The sequence below is a fragment of the Chinchilla lanigera genome, unplaced genomic scaffold (genome assembly GCF_000276665.1).
Source record: "Chinchilla lanigera isolate Chin_1 unplaced genomic scaffold, ChiLan1.0 scaffold00031, whole genome shotgun sequence".
Lineage (NCBI taxonomy): Eukaryota > Metazoa > Chordata > Mammalia > Rodentia > Chinchillidae > Chinchilla > Chinchilla lanigera.
This window is the reverse complement of record NW_004955432.1, coordinates 12109454-12122848: the sequence shown is the minus strand read 5'-3', so window position 1 is coordinate 12122848 and position 13395 is coordinate 12109454. Positions and strand designations below refer to the sequence as shown.

The 13395-nt window shown below is 38.9% G+C and overlaps 1 protein-coding gene across 1 annotated transcript in view; it reads right to left on the bottom strand.

Annotated features, from left to right (window-relative positions):
• Positions 1 to 13395, bottom strand: part of Asb4 (ankyrin repeat and SOCS box containing 4) — a 59885-nt gene that overhangs the window by 15140 nt on the left and 31350 nt on the right. The window lies entirely within an intron of this gene.

Here is a 13395-nt window from a genome sequence, read left to right as displayed (position 1 = left end):
TGGAAATACCAAGTGACTTCTAGAACTAAAAAGCTTTTATCAGTAAGATATCAAACACCATTAAAGTAAAGGTTACTTATACCGGAAACCTTGAGGCTCATACAAGTGGCTTTAAAAAAAATCAAAGGTTTTGAGTGTTTCCCAAACAGTGTTTTTCTTCCCTCTCAAAGCAAGTGAACCTAAAGTTTGGTGCAGGCAAACCTTAGCGCCATGGAAAGTGCCTGGGTCGTTGACCAAAATCACAGAAGCTAGGGCTGAGTCTGTGAAGCTTCTTTGGAATACAACAAACACACAAGTGCACACACAAACACACACACACACACACACACACTCATGTGCATACCAACTAGCTTAATGGTCATATTTTATGTAAAAAGATGGGAGCTAATATAATAGAAATACTCATTGAAAGGAAGAAAATAATTCACAAACTGTGATGTGTTTGACTTAGCGTTGACAAAGGGTGTTGTGCCAGAACAGTACCTTAGAAATTATTTAACCCAACCCACTCATTTAACCGACCAGGAACCTAAAGTGAATTTTATTCTTCTGATGAAGAATTTTGAATTTAGAATGATCCACTCAAGAAGCTGAAATTTTCCCTCTCTGCTTAATTTCCTGAGTTGAACCAAATAACCCGTAGGGGTGACTTTATATTCAATTCTACTAGAAATTTTTATAGCCACACCAAATATAATTCTCAAAAGATTATTATTATTATTATTATTCCAATAATTATATTTATTTAGCACTTAACCATGTGCAACATTCTGAGCTAAATTATTTTCATTATATGGCCTCATTGAATCTTTCCAGCAACTTTGCAGTATGTACAGTTTTATCTTAATTTTACAGACAAAGCAATTTGTACTTAGGAAACAATTTTCGCAAGGTACACTAAGCTAGTAAGCAGCCGTAGAACCAAGATTCGAAAGCAGACAGCTTGGCTTCAAAATCCTTTATTACTGTGATATTCTACCTCACTTTAGTGAGGGGATTACACACCTATAATCCCAGCCTTTGGGAGGCTGAGGCAGGAGGATCTTTTGCAAGAAAATTTCCTATACATTTATTTGAAATTTATTCACATAAATTCACATAAATATAAATAAATACTCATATTTATTTCATATAATACATTTATTATATGAAAGCTAGAAAGAGAAATAATGTTGAATTTTATAAGTTTAAGGAAAATGTATTCTTCATCGATTGCTCCTTTATACCCTTATTTGTGGCATTCCTCTGCTCCTATGAAACATACTCGAAAAATGTAGTGTTGCCATAAGCATGCTCAGGATCCTGTGCAAAACCAACTTCCGGTGAGATTTGCAAGAACATTCTGCTCCACTGGCTCTGAGGCTGCTGCTACTCCTGACCTGCAGAAAGCAGAGCTGTAACCAAAGCCTGTCTTTTACTGAGCCTCTACATTCATCAGTATTCTGCCTGGGAAAGTTCCGGGCGAGGTCTCCTCTCAGGTCAGGTCTTTGCCAGGGAGTGCAGTGGAAGAGTAAGAACATCTTCCCAGAAGCCGTGCGCAGGGTCCCTTCAGACGCTGGAGAATTTCCAGTAAGGAAGAGCATCAAAGGGCCAGGGTGAAATTTTTACAGGCCAACTTGGAACAAAACCACATTATTTTTTTAATGGACTTGGACATTTACAGTTGATCCTTAACCTCTTGGTGCCATGAGTTATACAGCATAGTTGCCTTTTCTGAAGAGGAGCTCCTTTTTATGTTTGAGTTGTGCCTTTGAGAGTAACTATTTCAGGCCATATACTACAAAGTGGGATGCTTGGACAATCTTTTGATTTTAGATTTTGTGATTTATTCAAGAAATTAGGCCAGCAACTTAAATTCTTGGGAAATTTTGCAAATATTTTTAAAGTGAAAGTACAATGTATCCATTGCCAACCGACGCCATAATAGTGTCCCTTATTGGGCAACTTAAAGCAATGGAAATTTATTCCCCTACAACTCTGGAGACCAGAAGTCTGAAAACGAAGTGTTGCCAGGGTTTGTTCTTCCTGAGGGCCGAGAACAAATTCTGCCTCAGCCTCTTTCAGTCCCAGGTGGTGGCGGTCATCTGAGGTGTCACTTGACTTGTGAGTGTGTCACTCTAACCTCTGCCTTCCTCTTCCTGTGGCATTGTCTCTGGTTCTCATGTGACCATCTTTTCTCTAATGACACCGGTCATACTGCAGGAGGAATCCACCTTATTCTAATATGACTGCATCTTAACTTCAGGAATTTTATCTGCAACAGTCTTGTTTCCAAACAAATTTACATGTTGAGACATGCCAACAGCAGGGATTAGGACTTCAAAAGTTGTTTTTTAAGGATAGGCACAATTCAACTTACAACACATAACATGCATTACATAGAATGTAAAAATACACATGTGTAGTTTTTAGGTTATTGCAGAGCTGCCATGTAATCATTTTGCAAGTCAAAAAATCAAATACTTCTTGACCCAGAGAAGCCCTCTGTTTACCTTCTATCTCCCCCATCCCAACTCCATCCTGCCAGAGGTAACTCTTATCAGAGAATCAGGTCTACTCAGATAATCAGGTCTTCTTTGCATTTCTTTTTACTTTTGGCACATTTGTGTATAACTCTAGACAGTTTGTTTTCACTTATTTTGAATAGAATTGTGAAAACACACATGCACACATACACACACACACATTTTTTCCCCTGCAGCATTGATATTGAACCCAGAGCCTTCACACTAAGTTTCATCCCTGGCCCCTTTTTATTTGGGGCAAGTTCTCACTAAGTCACTAGGTTACTCAAGCTGCTAAGCTGTGCTCAAACTTGTGACCCTCCTGCCTAGCCTGCCAGTACTGGAAATGAACACATACTCTTACAATTTTCTTCTTCCATTCACAACATTATGTTGGTGAAAACAATTATGTTGTGCTGTTTAACATTCATTTGTTCATTTTATGGAGTTCTGTCTCTTAGCACAATAATTCACAGTTTACCCATTCTGCTGGGATGGACATTTCCACTTTCAGGTGATTCCCAATGCTACTGTCACCAGAATTCTCGTGTGCTCTTGGACCCCAGAGTTTAGGTGCAATGGTTTCTCCGGGTTCCATACTTGTGGACACAATGGCTGGGTCACTGTGTGTGGGTGTCTTCACCTTACTACATGCTCTCAGACAGACAGGTGTAGCAGTTTGGCCTCTGGTGAGCCGTGTGCGAGGGTTCTGCTTGTGCCACATCCCTGTCACCACTGGTATTATAAATCCACTCAATTTTAGCCAATCTTGTAGATATCTCACCATTTCCGTAGTTACCAATCAAGCTAGAAATATTTTACTATTTGTATGTTTTAAGAGCTGATAAGGCCTTTCTATGTTATTGTCATTTTAAACGTCACATTAAAATAACCAAATAATATTACATAGAGTAGGTGTACCCTACTATTGAATGACCAAGTTATTTACAAATTTTTTATTTTATCATTAATGGTACCATTAATAGCTATATGTAAATTTTAGTGTTATTTCCTTAGAATGAATTTCCCCAGGTAGAGTCTTTTTGCTGAAACATCTGAATTGTTTGTTTGTTTGTTTGTTTGTTTTTGTCTTTTTGAGACAGGGTCTCGCTATGCAGTTCAGGCTGGCTTTGAGCTCACTTTGTAGCCCAGGCTGGTCTCGAACTTGCAACGATCCTCCTGCCTCAGCCTCCCTAGTGCTGGGATTACGGGGAAACATCTGCATTGTGTTAAGGGAATTATGAATAATAGTGAAAAATCTTACTCATTTCTCTCCCATTGTGTCAGAATAGCCAGTTTACTTACCAGTATACTGTTATGCCTTTTGAACTACTCTAACTAGTTAGGAAAGAAAAGAATGGTCTCACTTTTTAAAAATCTGAATTCATTTGATTAGTAGAGCTTAGATACTTCCTTTGTAACTATTAACTAGTATTATTTCTTCTTCGGTTAATTGTCCAAATATTCACCTGTTATATATTGAATCTTTCCTGTTTCATTTGCAGTTGTATGAGCTATTCTTTACATTAAGAGGTAAGTTTATGCTATCACAATGTTGTGCATTTTAACCACTTTATTTGGATTTTTCTTTTCTTTTTTTTTTTTTGGTACCAGGAATCGAACTCATGACTTCAGGCTTGCCAGGCAAGCGCTTATGCCACTGAGCTACATCCCTGGCCCAATATTTGGAGTTTTTCTAAATGCAATGTTAATAACTATTTTTTCTTTGTACCAGGAGTAGAACTCAGGACCTTGCTCTTGCCAGGCAGGCGCTTGTGCTGCAGAGCTATACCCCTGGCTTAATGATAACTTTATACAATCAATTTTCCTTCTTTATTCCCTGCATACTAGAATGCCCTATTTCTCTCAAAGCCAGCATGGCTAATCAGATTAACTTTCATTTAACTTTTAACAGATTTTTACAAGTCTATAACAGTTGATTCATCTGGACCTTATTCTGATATACAAAACAATTTGGGAGGAACTGACAGGCTTCTGCTATGCGATCCTTTCATGCAGAAATATGGTCAGTTTCCTTAAGAGGTTTCTTGTGTATTCCTGTAAAATACTTGTACATCCCCTAAAAAATCTTGCAGTAATTTGTATTTAAGGTGAGCAGAGTATATTACTCTGGAGTAAAGTAACTTTTCATGAGAGGAAGCTCTTCATGAACCTTATAATTGATGCAAAGCTATCTTTAGAAGGAGTCTGGACTGGCAGCTAATGAGGCAGATAAATATTTATATAGCACAGTGACTCGTGCCCATAATCCCAGCTACTCAGAAGGCTGAGGCAGGAGGATCAAGAGTTAGAGAGCAGCCTCAGCAACACTGAAAAATCCTGTCTCAAAACTTTAAGGGACTCTTACACTAGGGAGACTGTATGATGTTTACATATGTGGGTCCGATTTATTTCACTTATGAGTATGGTCTCCAGTTGCATCAATTTACCTATAAAAGCCTTGTGAGTTTATCTTTTTTATAGCTGAGTAACACTCCATTGTATAAAAATACCACATCTTTTTTTATCCATTCCTCAACTGATGAGATTTGGGTTGTTTCCAAGATTTAGCTATGACAAGTTGCACAAGTTGCACTATAAATATGGGTGCACATATATAGCTAACGCAAAACATACAGTAGATATTATGAAAGGAAAAGAAATTGCTCAAAGGAATGAACAACTGGGATGAGGGAAAGGAGAAAAAGAAAGAGGGAAGGCAGAGAAAAATATATATGTGTGTGTGTGTGTCTGTGTGTGTGTGTGTGTGTGTGTGTGTGTGTATAGAAGGATAGCTGGGATAACCTTACTGCTGATGTCCAGTGGTTTGTTGAAAGGAAGAGTTAATTCTTTCTGACCAGTTTTGCTTGCTTATATCTGGTCATCTGAACAACTAATTTGAAAACAACAATACACAATGTAACAACCATTGGTGAATTCCTACCATCTTATCTAGTGAAACTCCATATCATTTCTAATAAGTTTTTTTTTTTTTGGTTTGTTTTATTTTTTATTCTCTTTAATGGTTTGATCAATCTTGCATTCTTACACCTGGGAATCTGAGCAACTTCATTGAAGATAACAATGTGTAATACAACAACCACTGGTAATTCCTACCATTTTGTTCGAAAACCCTGCATCATTTTTATTGTTTTTGCTTTGTTTTGTTTTTGTCTGTGTTGTTGGTATTTTGCTATCGTTCTTTTTTTAATCATTCTCTTTAAAGTAAAAAAAGTTTAAGGGCACTTGGCATTAAGGAAATGCAGATCAAAACCACACTGCTATTCCATCTCACTCCAGTCACAATGGTTACCTTTAAGAACACAAAAACAAGTAATGCTAGTGAGGACAATGGGAAAAGGGAACCCTGCCGTGCGAATGCATATTAGTACAGGTGCTATGGGAATCACTATGGATATGGAACTACCATTGACCCAGCTCTACCACTCCTTGACATACATGTAACATAGTCAGTATACTGTATGGATACCTCATCCCCGTGCTTATTGTGGCAAAATTCACTATAGCCAAGAGACAAAAATAACCTAGGTGTCCATCAGTGGATTAAAAAACTGGTATGTACACACAATGGAGTATTATTTGACCATAAACAAGAACACAGTTATGTCATTTACAGGAAAATGGGTGGAACTAGAGATCACCATATTAAGTGAAATAAGCCAGACTCAGACAGACAAGTGCTGTGTATTTTCCTTGATATGTACAAGCTTTTTAAAAAGACACCTTTAAAGTAGAAGGGAGACTGTCATTAAACCTCAGAAAGGGACCAAGAATAGAAGTATAAAGGTGTAAGAGCAGATGACAGAGGGATGGATATGATCTAAATACGTCATATGCATGCATGAAAATACTACGCACACTTACTACAAATAGTTTAAACTACAGTAATGCTATGTGAAACTTAATTGTTAGCACTGAAGACCATCCCACATGATATAACAAAGGAGTGATTTGTTTGAACCCATACAGAAAAATCTGCATATAAGTCTGAATGGATACAAGTGTTCTGGATTATAATTCAAATAGCATGAATATCATTTCCACAGTGAATGATATTCTCAAAGGAGAAAAAAATCTTAGGAAAATTCTGAAAAAAAGGAAACCCAATATCACCTTGATTTTTCCCCCATTGCATTCCATATTTATCTAAAATTCAAAATTACTTTGTGTTTCTAGATGTAAAATGGAGTTGGATTAGAACTCCGTTGTGTTCTACACCTAAATATTTTTACACCAATTCTGAATCTAAAATTTTTATACAAATTATGAAATATTCAAACATATAGAAAACATCATACCATACTTAAAGAACATACCCATATTTGACAGAAGTTAATGTGGCTTTATTTACTTTAGCTTTCTTTTTCCTGACATAGAATTTCACAATAAACCCTAACCCACTTTTTTCTTCTCTCCATTCTTTCTTTCTGCTCAGAGATAACTACTATTCTAAAGTGGGTGTTTATTAAGTAATTTTGACTCCTCTCTCTGATTTTGTAACCACTACATAATTTATTTTATATGCTCATGAGGTTACACTGCTTTAAACAACTGCCAGATCCAGAAGGTGGTCAAGCTAGACCTCCAGAGATAAGAAATTTTCTGCCCTCTTTCTCTCCCTCTTCCATTTGCACCTGCCTGAGGTGGTGGAAAGCCGCCCTTACTAAGAGGATGGACATGAACAGAAGTGCTAGTGAGGACAGAGATTCTGTGCCTTCCCCGGGGCATGCGTCCAGTCCAAAGCAGAGAGTGAATGAAAGGAAGAAAAGTGTTTCATTTTTAAATCAACTTTGAATCATTAGCCTTGGAAGTCCAACTTGTGCATTGTGACTAAGTTTTGAGACCGCACAACTTTTTTTACCTAAGAGTTACCTGAGAGGGCATGAACTTGCCTGAGTTCTTAGCCAAAATTAGGGCATCAATGAGACGTTCTGAAATAATTGTTAATTTAAAGAGACTCTAGAAAACAAAACAAAGGTTGTTTTATGACTACATCCCACGTATCCCCTATCTAGTGTGATTCACTTAATAGTTTTATGTGTCCAGTAAATGTTTTAGGAGAGGTAACCTTAGAAGCATTTTCTAGAAAATGAAGTACATGCAAATTTTTTTCCCCTATTGGTATCACATATTTAAAAATAGTATTTATAGAGTATACCATTTTTTAGTGAGAGCAATTTCCCCACAAAATCCACAAGTTTGTGCTGCTCTTTTTTGGGGAGTACATTTGAGATATACATAGCGACAGTACTCACTCTAGGGAATTTGTACCTGTACAAGGTGTATCTTACTTCTTCTTTTATTCCTGTTCCCCTCCCCTCCCTTCAGCCCCTCATCCTCTCTTTGCTTGCAAAAGCTTTATTTCCATTTTTTTCCTTCTATCCTTCTTTTCTTTCTTCTCCTGTCCCTACTTTTTAATCCTGAGTATTCTGAAGAAATGGAAAACAAACCAAGGTTTGTTCGTCTACAAACCATCTATTTTTTATGTATTCACCTGTTTGTATGATTTGACTATTTTTACTGAATTTTGATATTTATTCAAGATATAGCCGAGTGTAGTTTTTCATTCATTTTGCTTGTCCTTTTCTTCTCCAATTGACTGTATATTTTTATCCTTGGTTTTTTTGTTTTTGTTTTTGTTTTTTTCCAGTGCCAGGAATTGAACTCACAAACTCACACTTGCCAGGCAGGCACTGTGCCACTGAGCTAAATCCCCAACCATGACTGCACATTTTTAAATAAAGAGGAGTGTTTCTTTGGAAAGAAAACATCTCTTTATGTAGTAAGAGCTGTAAAAACTCCTTTGACTTCAAATGTTCCCCACTCAACAGTTATCAAGTTAGAGTCATTGACAAGATATTTCTTCCCACAATTATCTGAACCCCAGTTCCCAACTGCAAGAGCTAAAATACAGCAAATGTCTTATGGCTTCCTTTTCACCTCATCTTGAAGAACGGCCATTTTCCTAGACAAGGTGAAAGATTTTGTTCTTGTTGGTTATCGTGGTCTGCAAGATAGGTGAGAACATGGAGAAAATATTAACATGGATAATAGAACTTTGCATAATTTATTAGCTCCAACTAGAAGTTCAGAATCCTCATTGGCTGCTTGTTTTATCTGAGCTATTTCATACGGTGAGTTTACCTTTGTTCTCACCAGTTTGAACTACGCACCTACCTGCACTGAAATGGCCAGCATAAATATGCTTTTGCACAGGTAAAAACATATTTGTTCAATGTTCTTTATGAAAATATTTATAAAATTTGCTATTTCTGTGAGCATTCACTAAGGGTTTTGCTAATATTGTCTCGCTTTATTATTAACAGGAAGCATTCTTTTGAAATATCTATTATTCAAGGGTTAGATCTCTTTTTTCCTATTCAGAGCTTTTCAATTTCTGAGCGTCCTGGAATTGCTTCTCAAGTCTGCTTCTTTGTCAAGGATGCAATTTCGCACAGTGTCAAGTTTGTTATTAACTGTCACCAAAGCATATTTTCAGTTGGTTGCTTTGTTCTTGTTTCAATTTTGCCCTTTCAGTGTACAATTGAAAGCAAATACATTTTCTTGTATCTCCCATAGTCTTGTCTCAAATGAAATCTTAAATGAAGTATCATTTTCTTTAAGGTCTCATTTCTCTAATACCCACACTCTCTTTGGTCTGAAGTTAAGAGCTACTTTCTTCGAGATCAACAAGAACTATAACTTTCTCACCCTGTGCAGCTTGTGTCACCCAATGAGGTTACCCTTTATCCCTTCTTATCGGTAATCTTACAAACTCCCAGTGACTCTCCCGTTTCCACTGCAGACATAGGTATCTGGCTCAGTCTTTCTTTTATCTCTGTTTTGACATCATCGCCCAAGTCTTTGTGAACGTCCCATCCAACATATTCACCCTTGCACTTCCCAAAGTCTCCGAGATATACTGCACCAGCATTACCAAAGTCCCGTTGGAGCAGCTGGGGAGGACTTGCTGGTAAAGGTTTGCACAGCTCCGCTGTGCCGGAGTCAGTCTGACTTACTGGGTTTGTAATTCAGTTTCATCTAACCCTTAGCTAGGTCCTTCAACGTTTCCACCATTGCCACTGTGTTCTAATTGACCTTAGGCTAGGGTTTAATCAGAGTAAACTATATAATGTGCTGCAACACAGCAGCAGAAGTTTATGTCCTACAGTATTTTCGTGTAGTACACTGCAGCTCCCGTTGGCTGTTCCCCATGTCAACAGCCCTGCCTTTGATGTCAGGAATCCACGCTGCCTTGTTCTTGTGACTCCCTGCTTTTATATAAGGTTTTCCCAACCGTCACCACACCACAGGGAGAGATAATCTTGAAAAACACCCTCCATGAGATTGTCACCGCAGAGACCTAAGGTGATTCTTATTTCTTCTCGTCACATGATGTCAGCTACAGGAGCCATGTGCCTGCTGAACTGCAAGGAACCTAGAGAGAATGCAGTCTTCCATAAGCCTGGTGGGAAAGACAGCTAGATAATGGTGAACACTAATTGTTCCTACCACCGCTGAATTAAGTTCCTGTAGGTTGCAGGAAAACAGACAAACAAAACAGGGTGACTGATTCACCAATTACTTTTTCTCCTCCTTTTCATTTTAGGAGAAAGATCAGTGTCTCCATCTTAACAATTGGTCATATAATCAGTGATAAATATTGTCCCACAAAAAATTTCCCTGTACTATAGATCCAATATCTCCCTTCTATCGGCTCTTTGCCCTGATTTTATAAGCACACTGAGAGCCTTTTCTCTCCCTTTTAGCTACTCTTTGATCTCTTTTGATCTCCTTTTGGACAAATGTCTTGAATATATGGGTTCTGCTTTCTATATCTTCTTTCTCACCATCTCTCCCTCAGTCTATCAAAATCAGCTGTATCCTACTGGTGCTACTCTGATAAAGGTCACCAGCAGCCTCCAGTTGATCACTATATTAGTTACTTTTCTTATTGCTGAGACAAAATATCTGACACTCACAAGTTAAAGGGGGAAAGGCTGATTTTAGCTCAGCTTTTGGAAGTTTCAGTACTCAGGCTCCAAGGCAGGGTAGCATCAGAGAGGAGAAACAGTCCATGGTGTGACAGGAAGAAGGTAGCAAGGAGAAAGTGGTAGCAGCAAGCCTGCCTTCTGTCTGCTCCTTTAAATTCCATCCAGGCTGCAACCTGATTGATTGGTGGCACCCATACCCAGGGTGGGGCTTCCATTATCCACGCCCTTAATCCACATTCACACACCCTCGTCCAGTCACTTTTGAAACTCCCTACCTATGGCTGCAGGAGGCTCTGTGAGTGGGAACATCTAGATATAAGCCATAACAATCACCCTCATATACACTTTTCAATATTCATCTTACTACACTTCTCTGTTACATCCAATGGTGTTTATGACTCACTTCTTGAAATTCAACTTTTTTCAGCTTCCTGCAAAGTGCTTTCTTCCTCCTCAGTGGCTATCCCTTGATGATTTTTCTATCTTTCCTCCCTTTTCCTCACCCTGTGTATTGTTGTATTTCACCCTGGGTATCATCATTTGCTCTGTACTCTTTTTTCTATATATGACTTCCTGGAGCAGTTCTAACTACTCTTTTCAATATATTTATGAAAACATGATTCTTAAAACTATGTGAGGACCAGGTATGGTGGTGCATGCCTGCAATCCCAGCACTTGGGAGGCTGAGGCAGGAGGATCGTTGCAAGTTCAACGCCATCCTGGGCTACAAAGTGAGCTCAAGTCCAGCCTGAACTGCATAGCAAGACTCTGTCTCAAAAAGTAAAAAAAAAAAAAAAAACTATATGAAACTCTCATATCTGTGAAGACTTTTATCAAAACATATAGTGAATAATTACAACTCAGTAGTAGAAAGGTAAATAACAAAATTTAAAAATAAGCCAAGTATAGTAACTGACATTTTTATAAAGAAAATACAAAAAGTCCTTAACACATGCAAAGGGGTTCCATACCATTAGCCATCATGGAAATGCAAATCAAAAAAATAGTCTTATTCCACTTTATACCCAATAAGGTGGGCGTGATAAACAAAAAGATAAATAATATGAAGTCTTAGCAAGGACGTAGAGACATAGGAATCGTCACCCACTGATGGGTGGGAATGTAAAATGGTGCAACCACTTTGAGAACCATTAGTACAGTTCTCAGAAGGTTAAAAACAGTGTTACTGCACAACCTAACAATTCCCACATTCCTAACATCCCTAGGCATACACTCAACAAAAATCAAAATGTATCTCGGCAAGAAAATCTTAGGAGAAGGGATGGGAATGAGGAAAAAAAAAAAAAAAGAGGAATCAAGATATATCACATACAGGTACAAATTCCTAATAATGATGTGATCATTATGTACACCTAAATTGTACCAATACACTTAATCAAATGAAAAAAGTTATACATAAATGTACACGGCACGATTCACAAGAAACCAAAAAAGAAACAACCCAAATGCCATCAGTTGGTGAATGGATGAATGAATACAATTACGCATCAATAAAAAGCAATTGAACACTGGCATATTGCTTTATTTCATTGTTCCAAGAAATACTGAAAGCGTTATGCTAAGTAAAACAAGCCCGATCCAGACTGTTATGATGGTACAGTTCTGTTCATATGGAAAGTTCCGAGTAGACAAGTGTATTGAAATAGATACCAGTGACTAACTGTTAGCGGGGATTGGAGGAAAATGGACAGGGATCGCTGAAGGGTATGGAACAGCTTTCTTGCTAGGTAATGAAATGTTCTGAAACTGATTTGGGCCTTGAGGGAACAGTGTATGTTCGCTGAGCCCCTGCTCTGTACCAGCTCCAGTTAGAAACCCTAGAAAAACCACAGTAACTAAGAGAAATACCATCAGCTTTGGAGAGTTGCCATGCTAGCTGTCTTAGCAACTCTCCTCATTGCTGAGAAAAAATACCCAGCACTCAACATTAAAGGAGGAAAGGTTTATTTCAGCTCGGTTTGTAGAGGTTTCCGTCCATAGCTGGCTGGATCCAGAGCAGGGCAGCCTCGCAGAGGGGCATGGCAGAGGAGAAACTGTCCATGGCACAGCAAGCAGGAAGCAGCCGGGCTGCCTTTCATCTTTCCCTTTTGTTCCATCCAAACTAAAAGCCTGTTGGTTGGTGGCACCTACACCCAGGGTGGGGTTTCCATCTTCAGTTAACTCCTTCAGCCACACTCAGAACTGTGCTAACCCAGTGAAGGGACTAGTCTAGATATCACACACCCTTCACCCGCTATTGCACACCCCTCATCTGGCTATCTCCGGAAAGCCCCACCTCTGAGCAAATGAGGCCTTGGGAGACATGTAGATATAAACCCTAACACTGGTGAAGGAGATGGGCAGAACAATTTATTCATGCTTAATATGATAAGGCAGAACAAAGCCAAGAAGTGTCAGGGAATGATGGGGGAAGAAGATGCAGTTTTCACAGAAAGGCTCTCTGAGAAGGTAACCGTTGCCTGGTGATACATTAAGGTGTTTGAAGTTCACAGGGAAAGGCTCTCCTGGCAAAGGACACAGCAGGGCAAAGGTCATAAGGTATGAACAAGTTGGACGCGTTTGGAAACCCCAAAGAAGGAATGCACTAAAAAAAGGAGCCACAGAGGGAGCAGCAGAAAAAGCACTGGGAGGGGAAGCAGAACCCAGTGTGAGTAGGAAGGGACAGGCCAAGGGGCGAGATGATCAGAGTCACCTTCACCACTCTGCCCGGCTGGGTGAAAGGAGAACTGCAAAAGAGGACAGTGTGAAAGCAGGGACATTATGGGAAGTCAACTGCCATACTGCAGAAGTAACAACGTGGCCTGGGGGAGGATGGCCGTGGTGCAGTGGTTTGGAGGGATCAGACCGGAGATGGA